A 13,413-nucleotide genomic window follows, 5' to 3' on the forward strand; every position below is an offset into this window, starting at 1 on the left:
GTATATATATATCAATTCTAAATATTGTAAGGCAGTTTGTCGTGTGCGTATCATGGACACGCATGCTTATATCGCCTTCCGTTTCCCTACCACGGTTGCGCTTTAAAACCAACAGCGCGCGCATGCGATCCCATAGATGAGATGAATACATATATATAGAAAAGTATCAGTCATAGCTCTCGTAGTATAGCCTTCTGAGCCGTTTCCCTTTTCTTTTTCTTCTCTTTGTTTTTTTTTCTTTGAAAGAAGTCCTATTAGGGTTATTATAATTACACGAAGGTATTTCGCCCTCGCCAGCAGCAGTACTTGAGATAGCTATTCCGGCGGCTAGCTTCCCACGCTATGCGTGCCGCCCCCGCACCTGTTTAAGCTTTTTCCTAGACGCTAGAGCATACAATATCCGCGCAACCTTGAGCGATCGGAAAGCACGTTTTCCACCCTGGGCCGGCGGAGAGGGGAGATTTCGTTCCGGCCGCGAAGCTCTCTACATCTCAGTAAGGTGCCTCGCGGTGGTCTCGTGCTGAAGATGCCCTCTCGGTGAGCGCATATTTCCCCCCTCATCTTTTAAGAGATTCAATACATACAAGCATTTGTCTCGCAAACCAGATTTATTTCAAGGGAATTTCTAACGTCTCAATAATTTCTCTCGTCGTATACGAGTGCTGATTGCCGTGTTATAGCTTGTTAACGAAGCTTCCCCTCAAGTCTAAATATTTTAAGGCAGTTTTCCTAGTCTATAAAGCCGCTCGAGTTCACGCTGCTCCTCTGGCAGCCATTTTTCAAAGAAATTATGCCTTCCAACCACTCAGAATACCGGTGACAACTTCACGTTTGATCAATTCTGGATATTGTAAATAGTAAACAGCTACTTTTGCTTACATGATCGGCCATGACATTGAAATTGCTGATACAACGGAAAGCATTGCACCGGATGCACGTATATAGAACTGTGTATGTTGAGCGAGATAAGAGCTGCACTATAGGCATCGCAGGCAGTTTTAACTGGAGGCAAACTTGGCAAGTGCGCCTCGAATGATAAATTGTTTCGTCTAAACCGAAACAGCGCGAATTGGTAGGCTGCATGAAAGAGAGACATTCTTATTGAATGACAGGAAGTTATTCGGCATATATCTGGCGATCACTCAGGAAATGGTTGTTGTGGAACGACGAGTCGGTTCTGATGTACTTCGCTATAAAAACGCGCGAGATAGTGTCGAGCAGCCTATATTGGCTTTTGTGTGTGTATATATATATCAATTCTAAATATTGTAAGGCAGTTTGTCGTGTGCGTATCATGGACACGCATGCTTATATCGCCTTCCGTTTCCCTACCACGGTTGCGCTTTAAAACCAACAGCGCGCGCATGCGATCCCATAGATGAGATGAATACATATATATAGAAAAGTATCAGTCATAGCTCTCGTAGTATAGCCTTCTGAGCCGTTTCCCTTTTCTTTTTCTTCTCTTTGTTTTTTCTTTGAAAGAAGTCCTATTAGGGTTATTATAATTACACGAAGGTATTTCGCCCTCGCCAGCAGCAGTACTTGAGATAGCTATTCCGGCGGCTAGCTTCCCACGCTATGCGTGGCCCCCCCGCACCTGTTTAAGCTTTTTCCTAGACGCTAGAGCTACACAATATCCGCGCAACCTTGAGCGATCGGAAAGCGCGTTTTCCACCCTGGGCCGACGGAGAGGGGAGATTTCGTTCCGGCCGCGAAGCTCTCTACATCTCAGTAAGGTGCCTCGCGGTGGTCTCGTGCTGAAGATGCCCTCTCGGTGAGCGCATATTTCCCCCCTCATCTTTTAAGAGATTCAATACATACAAGCATTTGTCTCGCAAACCAGATTTATTTCAAGGGAATTTCTAACGTCTCAATAATTTCTCTCGTCGTATACGAGTGCTGATTGCCGTGTTATAGCTTGTTAACGAAGCTTCCCCTCAAGTCTAAATATTTTAAGGCAGTTTTCCTAGTCTATAAAGCCGCTCGAGTTCACGCTGCTCCTCTGGCGGCCATTTTTCAAAGAAATTATGCCTTCCAACCACTCAGAATACCGGTGACAACTTCACGTTTGATCAATTCTGGATATTGTAAATAGTAAACAGCTACTTTTGCTTACATGATCGGCCATGACATTGAAATTGCTGATACAACGGAAAGCATTGCACCGGATGCACGTATATAGAACTGTGTATGTTGAGCGAGATAAGAGCTGCACTATAGGCATCGCAGGCAGTTTTAACTGGAGGCAAACTTGGAAAGTGCGCCTCGAATGATAAATTGTTTTGTCTAAACCGAAACAGCGCGAATTGGTAGGCTGCATGAAAGAGAGATATTCTTATTGAATGACAGGAAGTTATTCGGCATATATCTGGCGATCACTCAGGAAATGGTTGTTGTGGAACGATGAGTCGGTTCTGATGTACTTTGCTATAAAAACGCGCGAGATAGTGTCGAGCAGCCTATATTGGCTTTTGTGTGTGTATATATATATCAATTCTAAATATTGTAAGGCAGTTTGTCGTGTGCGTATCATGGACACGCATGCTTATATCGCCTTCCGTTTCCCTACCACGGTTGCGCTTTAAAACCAACAGCGCGCGCATGCGATCCCATAGATGAGATGAATACATATATATAGAAAAGTATCAGTCATAGCTCTCGTAGTATAGCCTTCTGAGCCGTTTCCCTTTTCTTTTTCTTCTCTTTGTTTTTTTTTCTTTGAAAGAAGTCCTATTAGGGTTATTATAATTACACGAAGGTATTTCGCCCTCGCCAGCAGCAGTACTTGAGATAGCTATTCCGGCGGCTAGCTTCCCACGCTATGCGTGCCGCCCCCGCACCTGTTTAAGCTTTTTCCTAGACGCTAGAGCATACAATATCCGCGCAACCTTGAGCGATCGGAAAGCACGTTTTCCACCCTGGGCCGGCGGAGAGGGGAGATTTCGTTCCGGCCGCGAAGCTCTCTACATCTCAGTAAGGTGCCTCGCGGTGGTCTCGTGCTGAAGATGCCCTCTCGGTGAGCGCATATTTCCCCCCTCATCTTTTAAGAGATTCAATACATACAAGCATTTGTCTCGCAAACCAGATTTATTTCAAGGGAATTTCTAACGTCTCAATAATTTCTCTCGTCGTATACGAGTGCTGATTGCCGTGTTATAGCTTGTTAACGAAGCTTCCCCTCAAGTCTAAATATTTTAAGGCAGTTTTCCTAGTCTATAAAGCCGCTCGAGTTCACGCTGCTCCTCTGGCAGCCATTTTTCAAAGAAATTATGCCTTCCAACCACTCAGAATACCGGTGACAACTTCACGTTTGATCAATTCTGGATATTGTAAATAGTAAACAGCTACTTTTGCTTACATGATCGGCCATGACATTGAAATTGCTGATACAACGGAAAGCATTGCACCGGATGCACGTATATAGAACTGTGTATGTTGAGCGAGATAAGAGCTGCACTATAGGCATCGCAGGCAGTTTTAACTGGAGGCAAACTTGGCAAGTGCGCCTCGAATGATAAATTGTTTCGTCTAAACCGAAACAGCGCGAATTGGTAGGCTGCATGAAAGAGAGACATTCTTATTGAATGACAGGAAGTTATTCGGCATATATCTGGCGATCACTCAGGAAATGGTTGTTGTGGAACGACGAGTCGGTTCTGATGTACTTCGCTATAAAAACGCGCGAGATAGTGTCGAGCAGCCTATATTGGCTTTTGTGTGTGTATATATATATCAATTCTAAATATTGTAAGGCAGTTTGTCGTGTGCGTATCATGGACACGCATGCTTATATCGCCTTCCGTTTCCCTACCACGGTTGCGCTTTAAAACCAACAGCGCGCGCATGCGATCCCATAGATGAGATGAATACATATATATAGAAAAGTATCAGTCATAGCTCTCGTAGTATAGCCTTCTGAGCCGTTTCCCTTTTCTTTTTCTTCTCTTTGTTTTTTCTTTGAAAGAAGTCCTATTAGGGTTATTATAATTACACGAAGGTATTTCGCCCTCGCCAGCAGCAGTACTTGAGATAGCTATTCCGGCGGCTAGCTTCCCACGCTATGCGTGGCCCCCCCGCACCTGTTTAAGCTTTTTCCTAGACGCTAGAGCTACACAATATCCGCGCAACCTTGAGCGATCGGAAAGCGCGTTTTCCACCCTGGGCCGACGGAGAGGGGAGATTTCGTTCCGGCCGCGAAGCTCTCTACATCTCAGTAAGGTGCCTCGCGGTGGTCTCGTGCTGAAGATGCCCTCTCGGTGAGCGCATATTTCCCCCCTCATCTTTTAAGAGATTCAATACATACAAGCATTTGTCTCGCAAACCAGATTTATTTCAAGGGAATTTCTAACGTCTCAATAATTTCTCTCGTCGTATACGAGTGCTGATTGCCGTGTTATAGCTTGTTAACGAAGCTTCCCCTCAAGTCTAAATATTTTAAGGCAGTTTTCCTAGTCTATAAAGCCGCTCGAGTTCACGCTGCTCCTCTGGCGGCCATTTTTCAAAGAAATTATGCCTTCCAACCACTCAGAATACCGGTGACAACTTCACGTTTGATCAATTCTGGATATTGTAAATAGTAAACAGCTACTTTTGCTTACATGATCGGCCATGACATTGAAATTGCTGATACAACGGAAAGCATTGCACCGGATGCACGTATATAGAACTGTGTATGTTGAGCGAGATAAGAGCTGCACTATAGGCATCGCAGGCAGTTTTAACTGGAGGCAAACTTGGAAAGTGCGCCTCGAATGATAAATTGTTTTGTCTAAACCGAAACAGCGCGAATTGGTAGGCTGCATGAAAGAGAGATATTCTTATTGAATGACAGGAAGTTATTCGGCATATATCTGGCGATCACTCAGGAAATGGTTGTTGTGGAACGACGAGTCGGTTCTGATGTACTTTGCTATAAAAACGCGCGAGATAGTGTCGAGCAGCCTATATTGGCTTTTGTGTGTGTATATATATATCAATTCTAAATATTGTAAGGCAGTTTGTCGTGTGCGTATCATGGACACGCATGCTTATATCGCCTTCCGTTTCCCTACCACGGTTGCGCTTTAAAACCAACAGCGCGCGCATGCGATCCCATAGATGAGATGAATACATATATATAGAAAAGTATCAGTCATAGCTCTCGTAGTATAGCCTTCTGAGCCGTTTCCCTTTTCTTTTTCTTCTCTTTGTTTTTTTTTCTTTGAAAGAAGTCCTATTAGGGCTATTATAATTACACGAAGGTATTTTGCCCTCGCCAGCAGCAGTACTTGAGATAGCGATTCCGGCGGCTAGCTTCCCACGCTATGCGTGCCGCCCCCGCACCTGTTTAAGCTTTTTCCTAGACGCTAGAGCATACAATATCCGCGCAACCTTGAGCGATCAAAAAGCGCGTTTTCCACCCTGGGCCGGCGGAGAGGGGAGATTTCGTTCCGGCCGCGAAGCTCTCTACATCTCAGTAAGGTGCCTCGCGGTGGTCTCGTGCTGAAGATGCCCTCTCGGTGAGCGCATATTTCCCCCCTCATCTTTTAAGAGATTCAATACATACAAGCATTTGTCTCGCAAACCAGATTTATTTCAAGGGAATTTCTAACGTCTCAATAATTTCTCTCGTCGTATACGAGTGCTGATTGCCGTGTTATAGCTTGTTAACGAAGCTTCCCCTCAAGTCTAAATATTTTAAGGCAGTTTTCCTAGTCTATAAAGCCGCTGGAGTTCACGCTGCTCCCCTGGCGGCCATTTTTCAAATAAATTATGCCTTCCAACCACTCAGAATACCGGTGACAACTTCACGTTTGATCAATTCTGGATATTGTAAATAGTAAACAGCTACTTTTGCTTACATGATCGGCCATGACATTGAAATTGCTGATACAACGGAAAGCATTGCACCGGATGCACGTATATAGAACTGTGTATGTTGAGCGAGATAAGAGCTGCACTATAGGCATCGCAGGCAGTTTTAACTGGAGGCAAACTTGGCAAGTGCGCCTCGAATGATAAATTGTTTTGTCTAAACCGAAACAGCGCGAATTGGTAGGCTGCATGAAAGAGAGACATTCTTATTGAATGACAGGAAGTTATTCGGCATATATCTGGCGATCACTCAGGAAATGGTTGTTGTGGAACGACGAGTCGGTTCTGATGTACTTCGCTATAAAAACGCGCGAGATAGTGTCGAGCAGCCTATATTGGCTTTTGTGTGTGTATATATATATCAATTCTAAATATTGTAAGGCAGTTTGTCGTGTGCGTATCATGGACACGCATGCTTATATCGCCTTCCGTTTCCCTACCACGGTTGCGCTTTAAAACCAACAGCGCGCGCATGCGATCCCATAGATGAGATGAATACATATATATAGAAAAGTAACAGTCATAGCTCTCGTAGTATAGCCTTCTGAGCCGTTTCCCTTTTCTTTTTCTTCTCTTTGTTTTTTTTTCTTTGAAAGAAGTCCTATTAGGGTTATTATAATTACACGAAGGTATTTCGCCCTCGCCAGCAGCAGTACTTGAGATAGCTATTCCGGCGGCTAGCTTCCCACGCTATGCGTGCCGCCCCCGCACTTGTTTAAGCTTTTTCCTAGACGCTAGAGCATACAATATCCGCGCAACCTTGAGCGATCGGAAAGCACGTTTTCCACCCTGGGCCGGCGGAGAGGGGAGATTTCGTTCCGGCCGCGAAGCTCTCTACATCTCAGTAAGGTGCCTCGCGGTGGTCTCGTACTGAAGATGCCCTCTCGGTGAGCGCATATTTCCCCCCTCATCTTTTAAGAGATTCAATACATACAAGCATTTCTCTCAGAACCAGATTTATTTCAAGGGAATTTCTAACGTCTCAATAATTTCTCTCGTCGTATACGAGTGCTGATTGCCGTGTTATAGCTTGTTAACGAAGCTTCCCCTCAAGTCTAAATATTTTAAGGCAGTTTTCCTAGTCTATAAAGCCGCTCGAGTTCACGCTGCTCCTCTGGCGGCGATTTTTCAAAGAAATTATGCCTTCCAACCACTCAGAATACCGGTGACAACTTCACGTTTGATCAATTCTGGATATTGTAAATAGTAAACAGCTACTTTTGCTTACATGATCGGCCATGACATTGAAATTGCTGATACAACGGAAAGCATTGCACCGGATGCACGTATATAGAACTGTGTATGTTGAGCGAGATAAGAGCTGCACTATAGGCATCGCAGGCAGTTTTAACTGGAGGCAAACTTGGCAAGTGCGCCTCGAATGATAAATTGTTTTGTCTAAACCGAAACAGCGCGAATTGGTAGGCTGCATGAAAGAGAGACATTCTTATTGAATGACAGGAAGTTATTCGGCATATATCTGGCGATCACTCAGGAAATGGTTGTTGTGGAACGACGAGTCGGTTCTGATGTACTTCGCTATAAAAACGCGCGAGATAGTGTCGAGCAGCCTATATTGGCTTTTGTGTGTGTATATATATATCAATTCTAAATATTGTAAGGCAGTTTGTCGTGTGCGTATCATGGACACGCATGCTTATATCGCCTTCCGTTTCCCTACCACGGTTGCGCTTTAAAACCAACAGCGCGCGCATGCGATCCCATAGATGAGATGAATACATATATATAGAAAAGTATCAGTCATAGCTCTCGTAGTATAGCCTTCTGAGCCGTTTCCCTTTTCTTTTTCTTCTCTTTGTTTTTTTTTTCTTTGAAAGAAGTCCTATTATGGTTATTATAATTACACGAAGGTATTTCGCCCTCGCCAGCAGCAGTACTTGAGATAGCGATTCCGGCGGCTAGCTTCCCACGCTATGCGTGCCGCCCCCGCACCTGTTTAAGCTTTTTCCTAGACGCTAGAGCATACAATATCCGCGCAACCTTGAGCGATCGGAAAGCGCGTTTTCCACCCTGGGCCGGCGGAGAGGGGAGATTTCGTTCCGGCCGCGAAGCTCTCTACATCTCAGTAAGGTGCCTCGCGGTGGTCTCGTGCTGAAGATGCCCTCTCGGTGAGCGCATATTTCCTCCCTCATCTTTTAAGAGATTCAATACATACAAGCATTTGTCTCGCAAACCAGATTTATTTCAAGGGAATTTCTAACGTCTCAATAATTTCTCTCGTCGTAAACGAGTGCTGATTGCCGTGTTATAGCTTGTTAACGAAGCTTCCCCTCAAGTCTAAATATTTTAAGGCAGTTTTCCTAGTCTATAAAGCCGCTCGAGTTCACGCTGCTCCTCTGGCGGCCATTTTTCAAAGAAATTATGCCTTCCAACCACTCAGAATACCGGTGACAACTTCACGTTTGATCAATTCTGGATATTGTAAATAGTAAACAGCTACTTTTGCTTACATGATCGGCCATGACATTGAAATTGCTGATACAACGGAAAGCATTGCACCGGATGCACGTATATAGAACTGTGTATGTTGAGCGAGATAAGAGCTGCACTATAGGCATCGCAGGCAGTTTTAACTGGAGGCAAACTTGGCAAGTGCACCTCGAATGATAAATTGTTTTGTCTAAACCGAAACAGCGCGAATTGGTAGGCTGCATGAAAGAGAGACATTCTTATTGAATGACAGGAAGTTATTCGGCATATATCTGGCGATCACTCAGGAAATGGTTGTTGTGGAACGACGAGTCGGTTCTGATGTACTTCGCTATAAAAACGCGCGAGATAGTGTCGATCAGCCTATATTGGCTTTTGTGTGTGTATATATATATCAATTCTAAATATTGTAAGGCAGTTTGTCGTGTGCGTATCATGGACACGCATGCTTATATCGCCTTCCGTTTCCCTACCACGGTTGCGCTTTAAAACCAACAGCGCGCGCATGCGATCCCATAGATGAGATGAATACATATATATAGAAAAGTATCAGTCATAGCTCTCGTAGTATAGCCTTCTGAGCCGTTTCCCTTTTCTTTTTCTTCTCTTTGTTTTTTTTTTCTTTGAAAGAAGTCCTATTAGGGTTATTATAATTACACGAAGGTATTTCGCCCTCGCCAGCAGCAGTACTTGAGATAGCTATTCCGGCGGCTAGCTTCCCACGCTATGCGTGCCGCCCCCGCACCTGTTTAAGCTTTTTCCTAGACGCTAGAGCATACAATATCCGCGCAACCTTGAGCGATCGGAAAGCACGTTTTCCACCCTGGGCCGGCGGAGAGGGGAGATTTCGTTCGGGCCGCGAAGCTCTCTACATCTCAGTAAGGTGCCTCGCGGTGGTCTCGTGCTGAAGATGCCCTCTCGGTGAGTGCATATTTCCCCCCTCATCTTTTAAGAGATTCAATACATACAAGCATTTGTTTCGCAAACCAGATTTATTTCAAGGGAATTTCTAACGTCTCAATAATTTCTCTCGTCGTATACGAGTGCTGATTGCCGTGTTATAGCTTGTTAACGAAGCTTCCCCTCAAGTCTAAATATTTTAAGGCAGTTTTCCTAGTCTATAAAGCCGCTCGAGTTCACGCTGCTCCTCTGGCGGCGATTTTTCAAAGAAATTATGCCTTCCAACCACTCAGAATACCGGTGACAACTTCACGTTTGATCAATTCTGGATATTGTAAATAGTAAACAGCTACTTTTGCTTACATGATCGGCCATGACATTGAAATTGCTGATACAACGGAAAGCATTGCACCGGATGCACGTATATAGAACTGTGTATGTTGAGCGAGATAAGAGCTGCACTATAGGCATCGCAGGCAGTTTTAACTGGAGGCAAACTTGGCAAGTGCGCCTCGAATGATAAATTGTTTTGTCTAAACCGAAACAGCGCGAATTGGTAGGCTGCATGAAAGAGAGACATTCTTATTGAATGACAGGAAGTTATTCGGCATATATCTGGCGATCACTCAGGAAATGGTTGTTGTGGAACGACGAGTCGGTTCTGATGTACTTCGCTATAAAAACGCGCGAGATAGTGTCGAGCAGCCTATATTGGCTTTTGTGTGTGTATATATATATCAATTCTAAATATTGTAAGGCAGTTTGTCGTGTGCGTATCATGGACACGCATGCTTATATCGCCTTCCGTTTCCCTACCACGGTTGCGCTTTAAAACCAACAGCGCGCGCATGCGATCCCATAGATGAGATGAATACATATATATAGAAAAGTATCAGTCATAGCTCTCGTAGTATAGCCTTCTGAGCCGTTTCCCTTTTCTTTTTCTTCTCTTTGTTTTTTTTTTCTTTGAAAGAAGTCCTATTAGGGTTATTATAATTACACGAAGGTATTTCGCCCTCGCCAGCAGCAGTACTTGAGATAGCGATTCCGGCGGCTAGCTTCCCACGCTATGCGTGCCGCCCCCGCACCTGTTTAAGCTTTTTCCTAGACGCTAGAGCATACAATATCCGCGCAACCTTGAGCGATCGGAAAGCGCGTTTTCCACCCTGGGCCGGCGGAGAGGGGAGATTTCGTTCCGGCCGCGAAGCTCTCTACATCTCAGTAAGGTGCCTCGCGGTGGTCTCGTGCTGAAGATGCCCTCTCGGTGAGCGCATATTTCCTCCCTCATCTTTTAAGAGATTCAATACATACAAGCATTTGTCTCGCAAACCAGATTTATTTCAAGGGAATTTCTAACGTCTCAATAATTTCTCTCGTCGTAAACGAGTGCTGATTGCCGTGTTATAGCTTGTTAACGAAGCTTCCCCTCAAGTCTAAATATTTTAAGGCAGTTTTCCTAGTCTATAAAGCCGCTCGAGTTCACGCTGCTCCTCTGGCGGCCATTTTTCAAAGAAATTATGCCTTCCAACCACTCAGAATACCGGTGACAACTTCACGTTTGATCAATTCTGGATATTGTAAATAGTAAACAGCTACTTTTGCTTACATGATCGGCCATGACATTGAAATTGCTGATACAACGGAAAGCATTGCACCGGATGCACGTATATAGAACTGTGTATGTTGAGCGAGATAAGAGCTGCACTATAGGCATCGCAGGCAGTTTTAACTGGAGGCAAACTTGGCAAGTGCACCTCGAATGATAAATTGTTTTGTCTAAACCGAAACAGCGCGAATTGGTAGGCTGCATGAAAGAGAGACATTCTTATTGAATGACAGGAAGTTATTCGGCATATATCTGGCGATCACTCAGGAAATGGTTGTTGTGGAACGACGAGTCGGTTCTGATGTACTTCGCTATAAAAACGCGCGAGATAGTGTCGATCAGCCTATATTGGCTTTTGTGTGTGTATATATATATCAATTCTAAATATTGTAAGGCAGTTTGTCGTGTGCGTATCATGGACACGCATGCTTATATCGCCTTCCGTTTCCCTACCACGGTTGCGCTTTAAAACCAACAGCGCGCGCATGCGATCCCATAGATGAGATGAATACATATATATAGAAAAGTATCAGTCATAGCTCTCGTAGTATAGCCTTCTGAGCCGTTTCCCTTTTCTTTTTCTTCTCTTTGTTTTTTTTTTTCTTTGAAAGAAGTCCTATTAGGGTTATTATAATTACACGAAGGTATTTCGCCCTCGCCAGCAGCAGTACTTGAGATAGCTATTCCGGCGGCTAGCTTCCCACGCTATGCGTGCCGCCCCCGCACCTGTTTAAGCTTTTTCCTAGACGCTAGAGCATACAATATCCGCGCAACCTTGAGCGATCGGAAAGCACGTTTTCCACCCTGGGCCGGCGGAGAGGGGAGATTTCGTTCCGGCCGCGAAGCTCTCTACATCTCAGTAAGGTGCCTCGCGGTGGTCTCGTGCTGAAGATGCCCTCTCGGTGAGTGCATATTTCCCCCCTCATCTTTTAAGAGATTCAATACATACAAGCATTTGTTTCGCAAACCAGATTTATTTCAAGGGAATTTCTAACGTCTCAATAATTTCTCTCGTCGTATACGAGTGCTGATTGCCGTGTTATAGCTTGTTAACGAAGCTTCCCCTCAAGTCTAAATATTTTAAGGCAGTTTTCCTAGTCTATAAAGCCGCTCGAGTTCACGCTGCTCCTCTGGCGGCCATTTTTCAAAGAAATTATGCCTTCCAACCACTCAGAATACCGGTGACAACTTCACGTTTGATCAATTCTGGATATTGTAAATAGTAAACAGCTACTTTTGCTTACATGATCGGCCATGACATTGAAATTGCTGATACAACGGAAAGCATTGCACCGGATGCACGTATATAGAACTGTGTATGTTGAGCGAGATAAGAGCTGCACTATAGGCATCGCAGGCAGTTTTAACTGGAGGCAAACTTGGCAAGTGCGCCTCGAATGATAAATTGTTTTGTCTAAACCGAAACAGCGCGAATTGGTAGGCTGCATGAAAGAGAGACATTCTTATTGAATGACAGGAAGTTATTCGGCATATATCTGGCGATCACTCAGGAAATGGTTGTTGTGGAACGACGAGTCGGTTCTGATGTACTTCGCTATAAAAACGCGCGAGATAGTGTCGAGCAGCCTATATTGGCTTTTGTGTGTGTATATATATATCAATTCTAAATATTGTAAGGCAGTTTGTCGTGTGCATATCATGGACACGCATGCTTATATCGCCTTCCGTTTCCCTACCACGGTTGCGCTTTAAAACCAACAGCGCGCGCATGCGGTCCCATAGATGAGATGAATACATATATATAGAAAAGTATCAGTCATAGCTCTCGTAGTATAGCCTTCTGAGCCGTTTCCCTTTTCTTTTTCTTCTCTTTTTTTTCTTTGAAAGAAGTCCTATTAGGGTTATTATAATTACACGAAGGTATTTCGCCCTCGCCAGCAGCAGTACTTGAGATAGCTATTCCGGCGGCTAGCTTCCCACGCTATGCGTGCCGCCCCCGCACCTGTTTAAGCTTTTTCCTAGACGCTAGAGTATACAATATCCGCGCAACCTTGAGCGATCGGAAAGCGTGCCGCGGACAACACCAGCCCCTTTCCACATAAGTATGAGGCTCGGAGCAGGAGCTTTGGCGCTTGAAAGTAACCGCTGGCTTGACGAACCAACCGACTGAGCTACCTTTCCGGGCAACATTGAAGGATCACGAGTTCAAATCACATGTTATGTTCCTTTTTTTTCCTTTTTTTTTCTTTTTCTTTTAATGTATTTTCCTTCCTTTTATCACTGTTCGGAAACCCTCTAAAAAAAAAAATTATATATCCTCAATTATGTGTGGCCACACATGTGCAGGTCATAAATACCAGGTTCTCTAGCCGAGTGCCATCCATGCGGTATAACCGAGCTCAGATTGGTCCACCTTGACTGATCAAATAGGGCACCATGAGGCGTACAACTCCTGCGGGATCCGCCGTGGTTGCTCAGTGGTCATGGTGTTAGACTGCTGAGCACGAGGTCGCGGGATCGGACCCCGGCCACGGCGGCCGCATTTCGATGGGGGCGAAATGCGAAAACACCCGTGTACTTAGAATTAGGTGCACGTTAAAGAACCCCAGGTGGTCGAAATTTTCGGAGTCCTCCACTAC

The sequence above is a fragment of the Dermacentor variabilis genome, chromosome 4 (assembly GCF_050947875.1).
Source record: "Dermacentor variabilis isolate Ectoservices chromosome 4, ASM5094787v1, whole genome shotgun sequence".
Classification (NCBI taxonomy): domain Eukaryota; kingdom Metazoa; phylum Arthropoda; class Arachnida; order Ixodida; family Ixodidae; genus Dermacentor; species Dermacentor variabilis.